Here is a 20,615-nt window from a genome sequence, read left to right on the forward strand (position 1 = left end):
AGAATATATAAATAAATAAAAATTAGACGTAAAACATGAGAATTATTTCAAATGATAAAGCATAGCTTGGTTCCATTTGTTCTTACAAACTGGAATAGACCTGACAATATGGTGTAGTAGGAATGAACATCTGAATAATAACTCAGGGGGATGAGCTGGTGAATGGGATGGTCAACTATAATATCTACCCCTGTCCCTCAGGCTATAAAGACAGTTTTTAAGATGATTGACCCTTGCTGAGAAACAGAAATATGCATGTTTTAATAGAGAGCAAAATGTTGTCATCTAGAGCACCCAAACACAGAAAAAAAGTTGAGAGACTTGTAAAGGAGAGAGGAAAAAATCATTCTGACCCAATATTCCAGACTGACTTACATTTATAATGTAGGTAAAAGAGTATTGTTCCAGTACTTTGTATCATTTTATTTCATGAAGGCAAAAAAATCATCAGACAGAAAAACCACAGTAAGCAATGTTTGCCTTTGCCAAACAACAAATTTACATAAATGTCTGAAACTAAACTAAAAAAAAAGGCAAACCAACTTACTTCACCCTCTATAATCTGATGCACAATACTGGTTTTTGTTTCATTTCAGGTGGTTTCACTGCTACAGGATGAGACCTCATATACTGGGGAGACCAGAATATACTGCCTCACTGTCATATAATTTAGGCTCAGTCATACCTCAGACAATATTTTTACAAGGTCACTTTGCAAAAGTATGTCTAGCCTATCCAAATGACAATATTATTTATGCCAAAGGTTTTGCTTAAGGGATGGAAGTATTCCAACTACTGTTTAATAGGCTATATGGAGAGGCTAAGAAAACATCATCTGTAGCACACATAGCTTATGTATATAACATAGAACTAAAGAGTACAGACTGATCATTGGCAATAGGGCCTAAAACTGCCCTCAGTAAAAAAAGCCACAAAAGCAATGAGCTTTTGAGTTTTCCTCTCTGATATTATTTTTGGAATTCCTGAACTTAACCAGAAATATGAATGCACAAGTGAGAAACATCTGAATTCAGTAGCTACCTGGATATTTGAAATGCAAAAGATATTTTTCAAAAAAGAATTTGTAACACAGGCATATGGCTTTTTACAAGGAGAGAGGACAGCGTATTCTCAGCTACAGTATTAGAACAGGGAATGGACAGGAGAGAAATGGCAGGAACTCCAATAAAAAGCTTTTTAGAAATATTGATATGAAGACAATATAGTCTTCACAGCCAAATTAGTACCAGACCGAGAGTTTCAGGCAATTAGAAGATAAAGTAAAACAAGCACATTGCTTTCTTCTCGAGCTCTGTTGTTAGAAGATAAGCTTCATCCATGGACTTAATTTCTAGTCAATTTGTACCTGTTTTTCTGATAAACTACACTTCAGAGGCTGAAACCTGCACTGCAAATTCATCGTGGTTGCTGACTAAAGTTATGGTGAGAACACACTATATTTTTATGGTGTGAATTCTCTTTAGATATTAGTCCTTATTCTTGTAACTTGTGCTGTTTTGAAGGTTAAATTGTTCGGGAAGTATGGTTTTTTATTGCCATAACAGGAGTACTCATTGAATACTAAGCTCAACACTCAAAAACTGGAAAAGGGGTTTGTTCCTGTGACTCTGTCATTCTTATCTAGGATGCTGGCATTATTCCTTAAAGACAGCCCACTTGCCTGCTGTCAGAATCTCTTCAGTGCACCAAGAAGTATCCTGAGTCTCATGCTATGAGTGACTGAGATTACAAAATCTGCACCAGACAAGCACTGCCATATGCACCAGAATATTACAGCACTTGAATATCCACTGGCATCCAAACAATCCCAGTGCATCAGACTAATTAGAATAGTGTAAGTTAGATTTGGAGGAACAGAAGCACAAGAGGACAACCCACAGCTTGAGGAAGGGGCTTGAAAAATACTGCAACTGTGTAAAGATCTTAGCTGGGCAACCGTGGTTCAATAGGCATGGGAAATCCCAGCCAGACATTTTGAGTAAAAATGCATGGCATAAAAGGCTTCATAAACATAATATATCTATTACATATAATTCTATGATAGTTCTGCTTTCAATACGCAAAATTAATGTTTATTTAGCCTACAGAGCTGTGGAATAGCTGCCATTCTTCCTCTGTTACTTTCCCGTTTAAGTCTATGCTTTTTGGCAGCACCAAAACATGCAGAAATTTGGGGCTTTTGCCATACAAGAAAAACTATGGAAGGACAGGCAACTATTTTTTTTGTTTTGAGAATGCTTTTTGTGAACTGTTAGTCAAATCAGCTACATTAACAAGACTGGCAGCAGAGAAGTAGAGTGTTGTTCTCCAACATCTGCCCATTCTAGTGTTTAGATCCGGTCTGAACTTCACAAATACCAGTTGTGCTTTTAGTTGTCAGATCACAGGTCTAGTTCAGATTCCAAACAGAAGGGGGAGAGGCAAGGAAAGAGTTTCAATAGTGACAAACTTTGCTATTTACACAATAATACCATGTGGCTTTTGGAGTAGTGGCCCCCTGTGACCACAGAAAACCAGAAGCATTCAGATCCAACCCAGTATACCACACAGCTAAGGACATACAGTGTTTGGCTCCTGGTCACCGTGTGTGGAATGTAGTTTTAGAAGAAAAATATGTTAAACTACTTGGCTGAAGAACAAATCCAAAGGCATCTCACACAAAGACTTGGTGCCTCAAGTTACATACTGATTTCTACCTCAAATTCCTAAAGTACACATTTTCTGAATGGTGTGAATGCATCTAAGGAGAGAGCTTGGATGCTGAGGTGGTATTTATTCAGAGACTAGTGAATAAATATGCACTGTACCCCTCAGAAACATAAGCAACATTAGTAAGAGACAATACAGGCAGCAATTCTAATCATGGAAAAAGGGATGATAATGTACAAAGGTCAAACTTGACTGAACAAAAGTTAAATCTGGACCAATTTAACAGTAGTGAATTAACACAGAACCTTTAGTACTAGGGCTACACTGACAGTAAGAGTGTCTTCATATGACACAAATATTCCTGAAGCTTCTTATTTTGTGCTTCCTTGGCTCTGAGCTTACAAAGAACACTCCCCTTTTACTGCATTTTCCAAATAACAATTACATAGCCACTAAGTGTGATTTCAGGTCAGAATGGACAGGACATAATCAAATGTACCTACATAATTAAAGAGAGAGGTTTCTCTAACATCTCTCCATCATTACTCCATACTTCCATAACACAGTCTTTTTCAATGCATGACTGTTCTTGCCTTCAGAAATATTTTCCTAAAATCTTGCCTAAAACTGCCTTACACAGTTAAGCCTATAACTACTTGTACCACTCTGAATTAATAATCTTTTTCCTCTCTGCAGCAATATTTCATGTATTGGGAGATTTACAATGTCTCCTCTCCATTTTTTCTTCTCTAGAATAAACAATCCCAAATTTTTAGTTCTTTCCTTGCATTTCATGTTTTGTATATCTCTAAATCATCCCTATTGATCTTCTGTGGGTTTTCTCCCACCTGACTTGCACTATTCTTTACCTGTCATACCTAAAGAAGGCTGGACACAGCAATCTAGCTGAAGCCTTATTAGTGCTAAGAAGATGCATTAATCTTAACTTACGACACTCCTGTCTATACATCCAAGCATGGGCTTTGCCTCCCCATTCTCCACTGACATTTTTTAACTAATTTTTATCTTATAAACCAATATAATTCTCTAATCCTTTGCTAGTAGCCAACTGGTTAGTGGTTATTTTTTATTTTAGCAGTTGATTATTTCCAAGAGTGGTATTTTGTATTCATCCATGTTGAACTGCCCCCTATTTTTGCAGCAATTAGCTGCAATCATTATGAATTCTAGCCTTATTCTCCATCATGATTGTTGACCCTTCTAGCTGCAGTTTTGCCTAGTTAATACTTTCTAGATTGGTTATCAAAATGATATATGAAAATATCAAACAGTTAAACTTACCTAACTTCTCTGCTATCTGCAAGCCCTCTTACCATACAATAAAAGGAAATTAGACAATCAAAGTAAATTCATGCTATTGAATTTCAATATTTTCTGAAGAATAATATGAAGCAAAAAATAATCTACCTCTTGGAAGGAAAATATTTGCTGAAATGCAATTTATCCTTCATAGGATGTAGTCTGTCTAAGATAAAGAATGCTTTTCGTAGTTCTTTAAATCCAGCAGCAGGAGTGAAGTTAGCACAGAGTTGAGGCTAAAAGGCTGATTATCCACTCAGTCACAGGCTTTTACTTTGCCCAGGTATAGCACAAACAGTGGCAATAATAACCTCTGGCTGCAAATTGCAAGAATATGCATACCCCAAGCCTCAAGTCCTTTATACTGGCTGGATGAATGTGTGAAACTGAATCAACAGCCAGCTCTGGGTCTGAACAGATGACATGATGGAGGTAGGCTTTCTCAAACTTTATATGTCAGCGAGGGTACAGAGCTCCTTCTGGAAAAAAGGGGATTTGCAGAGGTTTCTTCCTTTTGTTGACATGGCAAACAGTGTAACCTACATGCAGTAACTAAAACAATTTCCTTTCCTAAATGCCCTCATATGAACGGTTATAATTCCTCTTGCCAAGGAAAAAGGTGAAAAGGCAAAGAATTAAAGTGTCAGAACAACTGTTCTCATCTGTCATATGCTAAGTGATCTGCCATGTCTGCGTGAAGGAAGTGAAATGCCTCCAGCAAATGTTTTTAGGCTGATTTCCATATAGTTCTTTACACTTCAGTCAAGTGTACTGCTACTGAGAGGAAGCCCGCATGCTACAAAGAAGGAAGATAAGGCAAATGTTAAGTGTGTGAAATACTTTGTGGTGACTGTGAATGCAAACCAGCATTTTACATTTGTGAAAGCCAACTAGACTTCAGAGTGAGATAAAGGGATGTTCTCTAAGAAGATCTCAGCCTTGCATGTGAATACAGAATCTGTCAGTGGTCACACTGAGGGTAAATCTCATTTTCAGCGGGCATCACCTAATCAGAACAGATGTGGCTATTGTGAGAGTACTTTGTGCCTTTGGTGTTCGAATTTTTGTTCCCAGGACAATAGGAAACAGCTGGTCAAACAACAGTCAGGGACTTGTCCCCCAAAAAAAGCACACACTACACTAGTTGTTCTGAAATGAGATTTTGAACATGACACGCAAAGCTGAAACCCTCCACAGTACGATCCACACAAAGAAATGCTTTTTGGGTCCAAGGAGTAAGACTAAATGTCCATCTTTTCTTAACAAAATTAAAGCAGTCCTTCATCAGAGTTGAATTTAAGTCAGACTGTATGACTAGTCTCTCCCCTCCTGAGCAGAGCTTGGAACCTGTTGGGCAAGATATGGCCACAACCAAGCTCAGCAGTCTGGGCTGTGCTTCTGAGAAGTGCATTACAGAAGCTCAGCCTGTCTCAGCTGGGAACAGTTGCATGCTGCTTTGAACACAGTGCTAATATGTCCTCTGTCTGCTTGCACTTCCTTTCTGCTGTGATGCTGTGCACTGAAAAAAAGAAAAAAAAAAAAAAAAAGAAAAAGTGTTTTCTTGTTAGAGCAAAGCACTAGGTGTCAGAAATAAAGGTGTCTTTATACACTGGTTGCACCAAAACAGTCGCATCTCTTTTACCTAATATGATATTGTTTTTACTTACTTGATATTATAAATTATTGTTACCAAGTAGCTACATTTGTTTTCAGGTTTCTTTTTTGGCCATAAATTGTCTTGGAGGAAGCCCAAACAAAAAAGCATATTTTAAACCTTCCATCTTATTACATGGAATTTACTAATGTGGCATTTTTCTCTTTACAAATATTTTTCCATAGCACTCATGCCAAATCTATTCTTACGCTGTAGGGAAGCAGAAGACAGATAGGGACCACGCTACTTGAAAACAGTTAAACTCACCTCCAAAACAGTGCAGCTGTAGTCTCTTGCTACATTGGCCCATGCTCACAAATGAAAATCAAATCATTTTATTCTCCTGGAATCCAAAGAGAACATATCCCCTGCTTAGTAGCTGGACTATGGTTGTTTTTTGCATCCAGGCAGAACTATGGAAAGTCTCAGGTATTGAGCACTGCTCCAGTATCTCAAGGAGACCAGCTCTCCAGCTCCTGACTTTAGTTTTAGATTAGTTAGGGACATAGAAGCCATTCTGAAGTACTTGGGGACTTCAAGTCTGACAGAATCTTGAAAACTGTAAATATTAAAATACACTTTTTAACCTTGAGAAAAAATATAACCAAGCATTACCATGGTGTTTAGAGGTTGTTTTCTGTATTCCTCTTCCACAGAGTTCTGGGAAGATTTTTATGGAGCAGATCCATTTGATATATAAAGTTAATTGAATGCAAATACCATTAAAACAGATTGAGATGGATTTGTTTCATTCACAAACTATATGAAAAGTGTCATCAAACAGCAAGCTTAGAGATTGCAGAAGAAACAGTCTCTGGGCAGATTACAGAAAGCTTTTTCCTCCTCTCCACAATCAACATATTATGGCAATATCACAGATTAGTACTCAGTATTGCACAAAAAATAATTTAGAACTGCAAAATATGTGATTATTTACTCTCTGAAGTGAAATAAAAACATGTTTAATAAAATAAAAACGTGTTTAAAAGCTAATGGTACAGAAAAATCCCACTAAAGACTGAGACAATGTGCCCTCATGCAAATCAATCTTCCATATATATTTGTGTTAAAAAAATATTGCTTCTGCAAGAAAGAGTAATTCTCTCTCTCCACCTTATTAGAAACTGTTGGGGGGAAACTCAGCTCCACTCCAAGGAGCCAAATAGGAAAAAAAATAATTCCTAACCTTTAAACATAATTACTGTATTAAATAAAAGGTTACCATATGAAATAAGTCTTAGTCATTCTTTCAAAATAATTTTCATCATTGTCTCAATTTTGGAGACATTATTGTGATTGTCTTTTCATTTGGATAGTGATAGGAAAAATAAGATTTTTGGCTAAGCTCTGCAGTTCTAGGCAATTAGTAAGAAGAGATTTTAAAACATAGCAACAATATTCACTTGGCAAGGAAATGAATATCTAGAATTACTGAAATACCTACAGGTGAAATTTTATAGATCCTCATTTAGTTGCATGAGGAGAAAGTTGCCTTTATGTGTGCTATTTTGCAAGAACACCATGGAGTAGAGAAACAAAATTTTGGAAAAAAAAAGCAGAATTTGTAGGATGAGCAAGAGAAAAGGGAAGCAGGTTGTCAGAAATTTGTATTTCTAAGGAGATACGGGACAAACCCAAAACAATGAAACATGTAAATAAAGATTTCCTAAATGGAAAAACAACAGAGAAAGGATAGGGAAAAAAAAAATCATCAAAACAAAAAGAAAATATACAGAAGGAATACTAGAGGATCAAGGAAGAAAACTAGTGATAGATGATTAATATGCTGCAGATCTAAATTATTTTTTCATGGCAGTACATACAAAAGGGAAGAAGATAACATCCTAGGGACTGAGGCGTGTTTTCATAGGCTTTGGGGAGTGAATCGTTGTAAGGTTTTACCTTCATCATAAAACAGATAAGAAGGCAATTAGAACTACTGAAAACCAACAAAGCACTAAACCCAGATGACTTAAATCCCCAAATTATGGAAGTGGAAGAAAGAGGAACTGGAAACCTTATAGAAAAGATTTATGACAGCTTACTGAGAACAGGGTATTACTAAAGGGCTGGAGAAAGAATTGATGCAGTTACCACATTGAATAGACGAAAGAAGGAGCCATGGAGCAAATGTGTTCAGCTGTAGGCACAGATATAGGAAATGATTGCTAGGAGAGATAAAAAATGTGAATGAGTCTGAGATGAGATATGGAAATAACCAGGAGAAAGGGAAGACAGGGAACACACATTTGCAAAACTCTGTAATTTTGGTTTCTCTGGATACCTGTTCAGCTTTGGTGGTCACCTAACAATAGGAAAGAACATACATAGTAATGGCCAGTTATCTGGGTTTGAGGCAAGAATGTAATGTGCAACCAGAGACAGCCCCCTGCCTCCACCCCACCTGCATTCATGGTTTTCAGTTGAAGAGAGCAGCTCTTGATGAAGGATGCAGCACAGGCAGCTGTGTCAGTTAGTGGAGCATAAACGTGTTCATTCCAGCGGCAGGCTCCAACCTCACAGAAGCAGAAATTAATTGAATAACCTGGCAGACACCTCTGACCGCTTAAGAGAAATTTCAAAAGTGCCACAAGGCATGAAGACATGTAATAATCCTTCAGAGACTATAGAGCAGCAGCAGAGCACCACTGAAAGGCTCATGAGTCACAACTCGACACCGAAGGGACACTTTCAGAAGTGCCCTTAGTAAGTGAGCGCTTTTACAAGTGTGCACACCACAATTTGAAATTATTTGCATGGTCAAGGTAAGATTTAAGGGAAAAGCATTAAAGAGATTAGTTTGATTTAAGGCTAAAACACAAAAAACACTCAGTGGACATTAGGAATCTCTTCCCTTTCCTCCAAGAAAAACACTGTGTCAAATGAATCCCTCTAAATTACGCTGTTTGTTTATTCTATACATTAATTTGTACTTATAATTTGTACTTTCTATTTATAAATAATTACTAGCTTCTGAAAAAGTGAAATCTCTAGGATCAGAAGATCAAAAATACCTACTTTAAACTTTTTATTTGTGCACTTAGATTCTTGAGGGCAAAATTAGAGCTGCCAAAATTAAAAAGACTCGAAACTCTGGTTTTCTTGCTATGATGTGATTTGGCAAATGGAGCTGAGAGTCAGGTAGTCAGTTAGCTCACCAACTCCTTCTAAGATCTTCTCACATACCATTTCACATTAGAAGCTGAGCAAAATCCTACACAATCAATACACTGATGGTATTTTTCAAAACCAGAAGTATGAACATTTCCAACAAAATGAAAGCATAACCACAGTTATGGGAAGAGAAGGAGTCACAAGACAGCCTTTATACTTAAATAAATGTACAATCTTCAAAGGCCTTCACCTTTCTTATCAGCAAGCCTGTGCACACTGTTGTGCAGAGTTTGTCACAGGATTTATCTTTTCTAAGGCGTTAAAGAGTTTCTGTGGGAAGTGCTGTTAAAAGACTGGCACACTTCATCGGTGTGAAACAATTTAAAGAAATACTACTATTTTTAGTTTCAGTGAGATGTTTATTTCATTAAGTGGCACTTCTGCCTGTCCTGATCACCATGTTTTCCTCTTCTTATGGCCAACATTTCTGATAATCAGAAAACGAAAATAAGCTTGCAACATATACTTCATCCCCAGAGTAGCAACAAGGATAAGAAAGTGCTGGATTCATTGAGGAAAAGAAAATCCAAAACTGAAGAAAGTTTTACCATGCAGCCCAAAATGCTCATATGAGCATCAGCAAATTAGAACCTCGTAGCACACTGGAATCTGACATCATGTTTTATTTGTCTTCTAAAATGTGCCCAAAGTATTTGTGTGCTAAATCCATGTACCAAGATTGCAGCAAGAGATTTCTTAATAAGATCACACATAAATTAACACACAAAATCAGCAGAATTACATTTACCAAAAAGAATTCTCAAAACACAGTGTGGCAAAAGGAGCACTGGAAAAAGCATAAGTGCAGTGAAAACTGGGACACATGGGTAAAAGGAATGCTTGATGTTCAAAACAATTAAATTCTAAATGTAAGAACTGTGAGATGAGAAACAAAAAAAAAATAGCCATATTAGCACTTCCAATATTTTAGAAGGACAACCAAATAAGAGCTGTGATTTTTTTTGACTCAACACAGAACAGTCAGCTGCTAATTCAACTTCTGACACACCTTCCTCTGCATGGACAATTTTTCTTTGCTCTTTTCATTTTTTTACCTGCTATTTTGACTTCAAATTTTACCAGATCAGACCATATCATCTTGGACAGCCTCAGGGGCCTCTGAGCAATCAATGCCACTGAGTACAAAGGTTGAAAAAGCAACTGCAGGTGCAAACTCTGCTATCTCTGATCCCATTTGGTACACTGTAATCATCCGATGCCTAAGGGTTCAAAAACTCCAAAGATAACCCTGTGCTTCATAAATCACACTACTTTTACAGAACTATCCCCTTCGGCTATTAAATGAACTGTTTTGTATAAACATGCATCTAATCTTATTGTTCCATTACAAGCTTCTAAGGTGCATAGCTTACCCCAGAGGGAAAATTGGCTGAGAGAGACTTGGAAGATCCTAACAAAAAATAATAATAACAAATTAAAACAAAACAAAACAAAAACCAGCCAGCTACTATATTCTGGCTAGTCAAAAACTATGCTTATCCTCAGGATATATCTGTGTTAGAAGAGTTTCTGACATCATTTGAATGCAACATAAGTTTCCTAAGAATGTTCAGCTATACAATATGGTAAAACAGGTTTGGTTTGTTTTTTTTTTTTCCATTCATAATCTCATTTAATTAGCATAAGAACAGGAAAATGCTGTAAGGCTAACCTTCAAGCAAACAAACAGAAGTACTTTATGGCTACTCTTTATGGCTACTGTCAGGGCAGGGTAAGTCAATATATTTGACTCATAAGGAAGCTCAAGACTTGCAACCATTTAGATGTCCATCAAAACCTAGTTCCTGAACCCCTCCACCTATGCCTTCAGGCAACAACTTAGGAAAGTTACTAAGAAACTACTCTTAGGTTTACTTATGTACCTAAATCCAAACCACTTTGGATGCATTAGGCGGAGTGTGGCTAGGTTATTCCTTATTCACAGAATAGAGATGTTGAATCTCTCTCACTGGTGGGTATACCTGCTCAGAACACATGTATATCCATCCAAACAAGACACAAACAAAATATCATCATTATCTCCTACCCTGTGATTAAGATCATCGTCCAGGATGTGGGGTACCAGGGTTCAGTGCTCTTACCAGACTTGGGGATTAGAAGCCATGCCTCACCTGTGGTGTTTGGTGTTTTATTTTCCCCAAACAGCAAGAGACGAGATACCTCAAGCAAGTGGTGAAGACATATGCCACTAAAGGGAGACATCTCATTACACTGACACAACATCCTTTTGTGCATCCAGCCATTACACACACTTGGAAATTTCCCCATAACTTTTGTTTACATGGCATTTTGCAGGCAGGCACATGAAAATTCCACCCAAACTCTGAGCCAGCAGGACACGTGCCAGCTCTGAATGAAAAGCCATACTGTTGCATTTAGTACATCATTGAGCCTCAAATGATAAACTCAGCTCAGCAGTAACCAACTTTAAATCCTGGCATTTTTTAACTTCTCACTGTTTATATTTAAACCAAAAATGCCTTCTTGCAATATATCGAGTAGCAAGATTAGGAATTAGCCTCTGTAGAAGCCCCCCTAGGACTTGAGCTAATGGTAGTAATAAAGGACTGGCTTTCATTTTGTGGCCCTATCTGTAGAGGCAAAAGACACACACCTTGATGATTTGTTTTACAGCTTTTTGCAAGACAATCATGCAATCTGAGATGTGGGAGGAGCAGTTCTGCAGGCAAGCAGGCCACAGTTAATGTGCCAGTCAAAATGATCTAGATGCTTCTGAGAAAAAGGTTATAAAAAATACAAATCTTAAAAAATTCATTATCTTAATGAACGTATTTATTCTCTTTGACTTCGCTGTTGCCTTGCTAACAAGGTCTATGAAAACTGCTCCTAAAAGGGAACAGCAACCTGCTATTGCTGCTAATAACTTGCTCGCTTCAAAGGATCTGCTTCTATGTGATAGACCAAATATTTCAGTCTATTTAAACCCAAAAAAGCACCATAAAGAAAGCAGTATAATTTTTAAGATCAAGCACTCAAGAGTAACAAGTAAAATAAGCTAAGACCTCCTCATGCAAACTACCTGTTTACATGTGCTCAGCTCAGATCCAACTGAGAAGGGAGTTAAAAGGACACAACCCTTTTCCAAAGACACTTCTTAAAGTCACAGCTACTATTATTCACTACAAAATTATTATTACGTAGAAAGATACTTGTGACCATCCTGTTTAGTTTCAGTTAAGAAATAGCAATGGTTTGTGCATGCTTTTGGAATTTTAGATTTGCCTGTATGAAAAATAGGTTTCAGTGTGCAAAGCAATTATACGTGTGCTTAGAGCCAAATCCCAAACTACCAGTCTGACATTCCCCTCATGACAGGTTAACAGTTTGTAACTATTTTAGCAGCAGGGCAGTCATAAAAGAAAATTTGCTTACTCTTGAGAGTTTGAGCCTTACCCAAGGGTCCTTCTAGTTTAAGAGAGGTAGGGGTTTTGAACAATCCACCAGCAGAAGTGTTAAGCCTAACATTAAACTCTGAATGTCCTTGTGCTACCAAGAGAGGAGACTGAATCTGAACAAAACCTCAGAAGAAATTTAGTATTACTTATATAATTTTCTATTCAAGACAGATTTTGCAAAAGGATTGAATCTTAGTCTCGATGTGAAGCATGAAGGTCCTTACCAAATGAAAGAGGAAAAAAAAATCTTTCTGGGGTTCATCTGAGTTAACCTTGTAACTATGGAGTTAATACTGAGTTAATACTGAGGTTGGGTAAATAGCTATTTACTTACTTGTCTAACATTTTCTTGTGTAAATGTTGAATCCAGTCTAAGAGACCAAACACCACTGCATTCCTTTCCTGTGAACGTGGCAATTCCTAAAACTGAGGGAAGTACAGCATTTCAGCAGGGAGAGCCTGAACCTCAGGACACTCCCTATGAGTCTGCAACACTCCCTCACTCCCCTCATCTGTCCATGATGTTATGTTGCATACTTTAATGATCACAAAACAATTTTTCTTGAACGACCTCTGCCCCACTCTGTATGTTCCAGACTTGGAGAGTGAATCAAGGCTGCACATGCAGTACAAAAGGCTGTCTTCTGTAAGTACTCAGTTTGGCTGAAAATCTGGAAGAAAAAATTAAATGTAGCCAAAACTGCAGAAAGAAGAGTCTGGTTTCATAGTCTAGGCTGATAAGTGATAATCTGGAGCATTTTCCTCTGGACCTGTCCCTGTCATAAGAATTTATTTTAATTTTATTTAGTGCTGCACAATGCCATGTACATGGTGGTGGAGGGGGATGAAAGTCATCCCAAGGATTCTGAAACCAAACACTCAAAGTGGGCTATAGCATTGAGCTGAAAGATTATATTATATTCTATTAAATTATGAAATATGTGGCTTTTTAACCTCCTAAAAGTGTTCTGAAAATATTAGTCATACCTGACTAATATCTGAGAATGCTTAGATACTGCTGTGGCAACTTCCACATAAGAAACCATCAGAAAGTTAATAAATCTGTTTACTTAACACAATTTTAGGAAACTACAGCAAACATGGTAAAATTCAGACGTTGAATTGTTTGGATTTTCATCATCAGTTATGGTATACAGAAAGAGCAGAGCAAATAAAGATAGCATAATGTATTTGGCCCTATATGCAAAACCAGTACACATTGCATTAAGAACCTGTTTTAAAATGTTGAGTTTTGTTAAAAACAATCCAGAATTCTGAACAGTTTTACTGTTGCCACAGTCATCTTGGTCAGGCATGATTGAATTTCAAAACCAGAAAAGCAACAGCAGAACTGGGGAGGGAGGTCTTATTTTTTATACCATAATTTTATCTTGTTCTGTGTAATGCTTCTGAAACTCTTAAACATCTAAGATGATCTTCATTATATTATACACAGAAAACTATATTTACGTTTTTACATCTTGTTCTACAGCTTCATTGATGAAGTTATTCATCCTAAGGAAATACTACTTAGAGGCCTGTATCTTTTCAAGAATTCACAGAAATAGTCTTTAAAACTTTCTGAACTGTAAATCTTTTTATAAAAGTAATGCTAAGTAGAAGGAACTTAGCAGTCTGCAGTAAAGCTTATTTAACAGAACAGAAAGTGCATTCCTTCTTTGTGCCTGTAAAATACAGAGAACTACATTACAAAAAATGATGAGTAATTACAAGGAGAAAAAAGGATTATTTTTTGCTTTGTTATAAACTGCCTTCAGCTGATACTGTTTGACCACAAGACCTCAGTCTATATATATATTTTAAAAACATTGCAAAATACTAAAAATTTAACTTGTGATTTTTCTCCTTTTCACAGACAAATTGAGGCTTTCTTCTATGGATTAATCTTAAAATGAACATATTTCTTCTTACTTGACACTTCATACCTTCCTTGCTTTGTTTTTTGGACTAGACCTGGGAGAAATAAAGTTTCTTCTCTAACACTGAACTCCAGGTTGCCCGTAATTTAGAAAACTTCCCCTAAAACTTCCAAGAAAGTGAGGTGTGCCCTATTCAGTTTTGTTAGTATTCCTACTCATTGTAATGCTTAGGATGCTGAGAAACTTCTTACTGAGCCTAGACTGAGGTGTATCCTAATTACCATAATCATATCAGGTAGTAAAAAAATCAAGGCCCATACTGCATTCAGGAGGAACAATTTGAAGCATATAAGATACAGAAATTCCTTCTTCAGAGTGAATATCCTTATTACGGCCCAGATTAGGATAAAAAGGTTATTTTAGACTGCACATAACAGCACACTTGTTTCAAGGTTTATGAAATTATTTACTATTTACTATAATATACTCAGAAGCCTTTGAAGATATGATGAAATATGACATTTAGCATGATAGTATTTAAATGGCATGTATCCATACTTCATATTTGAAGGTGTCTTATTTGTCTTCTTCTTTTGAAGATCTGAAGTTAAATTTGACTTTCTAGGCAAATGACAATATTCACCAAAAATTTGTTTTATTTTTAGAAATATCCATTATGAATTCCATTATACATACAAATTTGCTTTGAAAAAGCAAATCCATTGTGTTTGTACATATAAACCACATGCAGATCTTCAATCCTGTTCCATGCCAGCAAAAGGAGGCATATTAGACATCATAGCATTGAAAAATCTTGCAGGTGCTGAGAATGAAGTATAATGTAATAGTTTAACTGTTGGAAAGATCTCATTAAAATTCAAGCAAATTAAAAATAACATTCTGTCATATTTAAGATTTTGTATAATCTATTTAGTTTTGTCCAATTGTGTTGTCATGAAGGTATTCTTATTTTTACATAGCTTCTTCAAACCTCTTTCCACTGAGTGTATGGCGAGTATAGTCAGGAATTCAAGAATGTAACCTGTGTGGCCTATTTTGATGGACACATCCTGAGGCTGCAATTCCTTAAGTGATTAACAGAATGGAAACAAATGTCTTGTTGTCATATCTTGGCTGAGGCAATCGCCATCATGGCTGTCAAGGAAAGCAGCAGAAGTTACTGAAAGGAAGAAGTGATCATCCCTCTGGGGCTCAAGTTTACAGGGCTAAGTTATTTCACTGCAATATAGAAAGTAATTCAAAAACAGGTAATTCCTTACAGCATGAAAAATGGTAGAGAATAACTTTGCACACTAAAAGGATATTAACAATTTCAATAAAGTGTTATTTAATCCCTTATTTTTCCTAAAGTAAACAAAATTGTTGAGAAGAGTCTCTAATTAACTAGCAGGTGATAACACACATATTCTTCTGTGACTGTAGAAAATGGAAAGGAATAACAATTTTTAATGTCTTCATCAGAATATTGTCCTGGTTATCAGTAGCGACCCCTTAAAAAAATACTGACACATCAAACGAAACATCAACAGAAAAACAGCCTGAAAGATGTTCACTTTGTAAGGGAAGATTAGAAGAGCTGCAGATTGCAATTTCTCTTCCTACACCTCTCGAAGTGATGGATCTCAAGATGGAGACTGGATGAGCCGAGTCCGTCCCACTGAAAGAGAAAATCAGGTTTGTGACCACTGGAGGAACTTGAACATAAATAAATCTATGGAACCTGACAAAATACATGCAAGAGTCCTGAGGAAACTGACTGATGTAGTCATCAAGCTACTCTCCATGATATCTGAGAAGTCACAGTAGTCAGGTGAAGTCCCTGGTGAGTGGAAAAGGGGAAACATCACACCCATTTTTAAAAAGGGTAGAAAGCAGGAGCCCGGGAACTACCAACCTGTCAGCCTCTGTGCCTGGGGAGATCATGGAACAGATCATCCCAGAAGCAATGCTAAGGCACATGAAGGATAGGGAGGTGATTTGAGACAGCCAACACAGCTTCACCGAGGGTAATTCCTGCCTGACCAAACCAGTGGCCATCTCTGATGGAGTATCTGCATCAGTGGATGCAGGAAGGGCTATGGATGTCATCTATCTGGACTTCTGTAAAGCCTTTACATAGTCCTCCACAACATCCTTCTCTCTAAATTGGAGAGGTATTGATATGGACTGTTCAAAGGATGAAGAATTGTTTGGATGGTCATGTCCAGAGTCTCATTGTCCAGATGGAGACAAGTGGTGTCCCTTAGTGTCCGTGTTGGGACCAGTACTATTTAATATCTTCATCAGTTACACAGACAGTGGGGTTGAGTGCAGCATCAGTAAATTTGTGGATAATACCAAGCTGAGAGGTGCACTTGACACACCTGAGGGACAGGATGCCATCCAGATGGACCTGGACAAGCTCAAGAACTGGACCTATGTGAACATCCTGAGGTTCGTTATGACCAAGTGCAAGGTCCTGCACCTGGGCTGCAGCAATCCCCAGTATCAATCAAAGCTGGGGGATGAAGGAATTGAGAGCAGCCCTGTGGGGATGGACTTGGGGGAACTGGTGAGTGAAAAACTGGACATGAGCCAGCAATATGCACTTGCAGCCCAGAAAGCCAAGCATATCTTGGGCTACATCAGAAGAAGTGTGGCCAGCAGGTCAAGGGAGGTGATTCTGCCCCTCTACTCTGTTCTGGTGAGACCCCACCCGGAGTCCTGTGTCCAGCTCTGGAGCCCTCAGTACAGGAAAGACATGACATTTTTGGAGAGCATCCAGAGGAGGGTCACCAAGATGATCAGAGGGCTGGAACACTTCTCCTGTGAGGACAGGCCAAGCGAATTGGAGTTGGCCTCTAGAACTACTTGAAAGGAGGCTGTAGCGAAGTGGGTGTTGGTCTGCTTTCCCAAATAACAAGTAACAGGATGAGAAGAAGTGGCCTCACATTGCACCAGGGGAGGTTTTGATTGGATAGTAGGAAAAATTCCTTCACTGAAATGGTTATCAAGCATTGGAACAGGCTGACCAGGGAAGTGGTTGAGTCACCATCCCTGGATGTATTTAAAAGGTGGGCAGATGTGGCACTTTAGGACACCGTTTAGTGGTTGACTTGGCAGTGTTAGGTTAATGGTTGGACTAAATGATCTTAAAAGCCTTTTCTAACCTAAATTATTCTATGATTCCATGGTTAGTCTGGAGAAGAGAAGGGTCCAGGGAGATCTTTCTGTGGCCTTCAATACTTAAAAGGGGTTTATAAGAAAGATGAGGACAGACTTCTTAGCAGGGCCTGTAGTGATAGGACAAGGCGTCATGGTTTTAAATTAAAAGAGGGGAGATTCAGGCTAGACATGAGGAAGAAATTTTTTACAATGAGCATGGTGAAACACTGGCCCAGGTTTCCCAGAGAGGTCGCTGATGACCCCATCCTGGGAGACATTCAAGCCTAGGTTGGATGGGGTTCTGAGCCACCTGATCTAGTTGAAGATGTCCCTGCTCATTGCAGGGGGGTTGGACTAAATGACCTCTGAAGGTCCCTTCCAACCCAGACTGTTCTATGATTTTATATCTCAAGTAGCAGAGCAAAATCCTGACTAAGAAGTCTGTAAATACTCTGTAATAATTTGTGATTCACAATTATATTCAGTCACTCAATCTAGACCATGAGTACTCACATTCTTGCTTTTTACTTCTTCCACATCCTTTTCTTTGGAAGTCCACATGTGACCATTTATCCAATGTACTAGCTGTTAAGTATTCATATTGGTCTAGCCCCACAGCTTGGATAATATAAATAGCTTTTGTCCCAACAAAATCCCAGATCCATAGAAGTAATAGAACATAAAGGCTGGCCGTGTTGCTTGAGGAACTAGAAGGTTCTTACAGGTGTTTGTTCACAGTCTTAAAGAGATTGGGTCTCTGCAGCAAAAATGGGGGGAGACTTTCACTAAGGATCAGTTGTAATTCAGATCTTCCAGGTCTTCAAGTGATCTTAGGAGGCTTTTGCACAGGGTGGAACACAGTGAGATTTCTAAACATCCCACAGTAAGAGCAAATGTTTTTCTAACTGCCTGCCCCCAGGGCTCCACTTATGAAAGATTAGATACAGACCACAAGATGCAACTAAGAGCACACAGGCCAACCAAATGGAGAAGGAAGTGTAGGCAACCATCTGTTATTGTTATACAACTATTTTCATTCCCTATCCTCCTTCCCTTCCTACTTTCTTGATTTATAAAAGAGGTAGAATAGGAAGAGTTTGTCATACATTCGGTTATCTCCAGTGGCTTACACAGGACAGCATCTATCAAATGAAGAGGCAAACGTGGTCTGTACCCTCAAGCTCTCTGAAGGTAATAATAAAAACCCTTGTTCTTATTTTCCTCCATTTTAGCTTAATGATTATCTAAAGCCTCTTCCTAAAGAGACATGACTAGGTAATCATCACAGAAATGACAGTAAGAATTGAGATCATAAATCAATAAATAAATATGGATCCAGGACTTCTTTTCTCCTTTTTAAAAATGGCGAAGTCATTTGGTATCCAATTTAGACCTGAAATTCAGGTTTTATTTAAACAGAAGGCATAATACTTTAAATAATTTCCCTAAAATGTGAAAGTTTTGTCACACAGGTACAACATCCTGTGCTAATCTAAGAACTAGAGGCTTGACCTAGGCAAAAGGTGAAGATTACCAGTTCTCAAAGCATGGAATATGGTCTAGATTCAGACTTTGAGCAAAATACTAAATCAAGTGATAAGTTTGTTCTTCCTTAGTCACTTTAGAGTTCAAATTTCGTACAACCATTGAAAGATCTTGTGCAACTAATGCATACTTAATACAGCTACTTCCAAAAGTAGTATTTTTATATGACTGCACTTTACAGAACTTCAAAAACTGATGAATTACAAAGACCATTCCTGACTCAGTATAATCTCATTGATAGTTACCGAGTATTATTTTCTCTATAAGTCAAAATTTCAAAGTGCTAGAATGTTGCTATATGATCAAAAATACATCAGTATAGTCAAAGAACATATTTCACTTGTGCTCAGCTAGGTTGGAGGATGAAAAACTCCACACAGTCTAGACTTTAGTCATATACTAAAAAGAGGAGTCTGTTATAAAGCCCTTGTTTTGAACAACAATGGAACTTAATTGTACAAGTTATTTTCTATCCATTAAGTCACTTTGGGACACTGCAGCCTGAGTAAAGAAAGATAAGAAATGGGTGAAACCTGTTTAAAGAGGAACAGAGAAATCCCTACAGTTTTGTTTGCTCAGACCAGGTGGGCTACACAGGAGACATTTAAGGTGATTTGTGGAAGGAGTTTTCTTGGCCATTTTAGGTGCTGACATTGTTTTTCCGTTGACATTTTTTTTTCCACTGATAAGATGATTGAGGTTGGTAAGATGAAGTACTGAATAGCTTTAGTAAGAGCTAAATAAATGTAATGCACATTGATTACACCTCAAAAACTAAAGCTCATCAGATTGCTTTCTAATCTGCACAGTGCTTAAAAGTTATTCGTTATTGGTGTATTTTAAACTTCATCTTTACATCTAAAGACAGATATAAAAACTGGGATATTTTACTTGGGTGCCTTGAGCCTCTGGGTTAAAGTACAGATTAGTTCTTTGATTTTGATGGTATAAGAAACTTGTACAAAGCATCCCTGACTAAGACGTGGCTCTTCATCTCTCAGTTTTGCATGCTTTAATAATTGGTTTTAATCACAGGACTGTGTTTTATCTGCAGATGTCACTTCATAGTATGGAGGTAAACATCTGGCTAACAGTGTTGTACTGGAGTCCTTTTTTGTTCCTTCCAGTTCCTCAAAACCTACATACCTGTGTTTGACAGTGAGCTGCCTCCCTTCCTCAAGGCATAGGAAGGAAACATAGTAAACAAATCCAGGTGGCTGGTTCTGAATGTAGAAAGCAATAAATGATCTTCAAGTGGAAGCTTTCTCCAAGTTGGTAACATCAGCAATGCTACTGCTTTAACTTACAGAGAACATTTATATACTATATGGTAGGCAGATATTTACAGATATTTGGTCTTAAAATATGTCTTGATTTATAACAGTGTAGTATGTTATAGAAGAGTTCATCTTGGTCCAAGGCAAACAAGAAATACAAAATATTACAATATTTGTAACCCATTGAGTATCTGCAACATAAATATAAACATAATGAAAATAATTTTGATCAAGTTTTGGCTTCTCATTTACAAATGAAGTAATAATATTGGTACTTCATCATCCTTATTCTGGTCATATCTGCACAGCTTGTTTCTTCCCAAATTAACAGCCAAAGATCAAGAGAAAATGCTAGATCCCAATTTACAGAGATTCTAACCCATCTAAATTCTTATGCTCTGTTTCTTACTGGCTAAGTGACTCCCAAGGCCATAGCAGCTAAGCAAAGGCTGTGCAAGTGCCAGATACAGGTATTTAGGTAGAACAGTTAGGT

The sequence above is a fragment of the Nesoenas mayeri genome (genome assembly GCF_963082525.1).
Source record: "Nesoenas mayeri genome assembly, chromosome: Z".
Lineage (NCBI taxonomy): Eukaryota > Metazoa > Chordata > Aves > Columbiformes > Columbidae > Nesoenas > Nesoenas mayeri.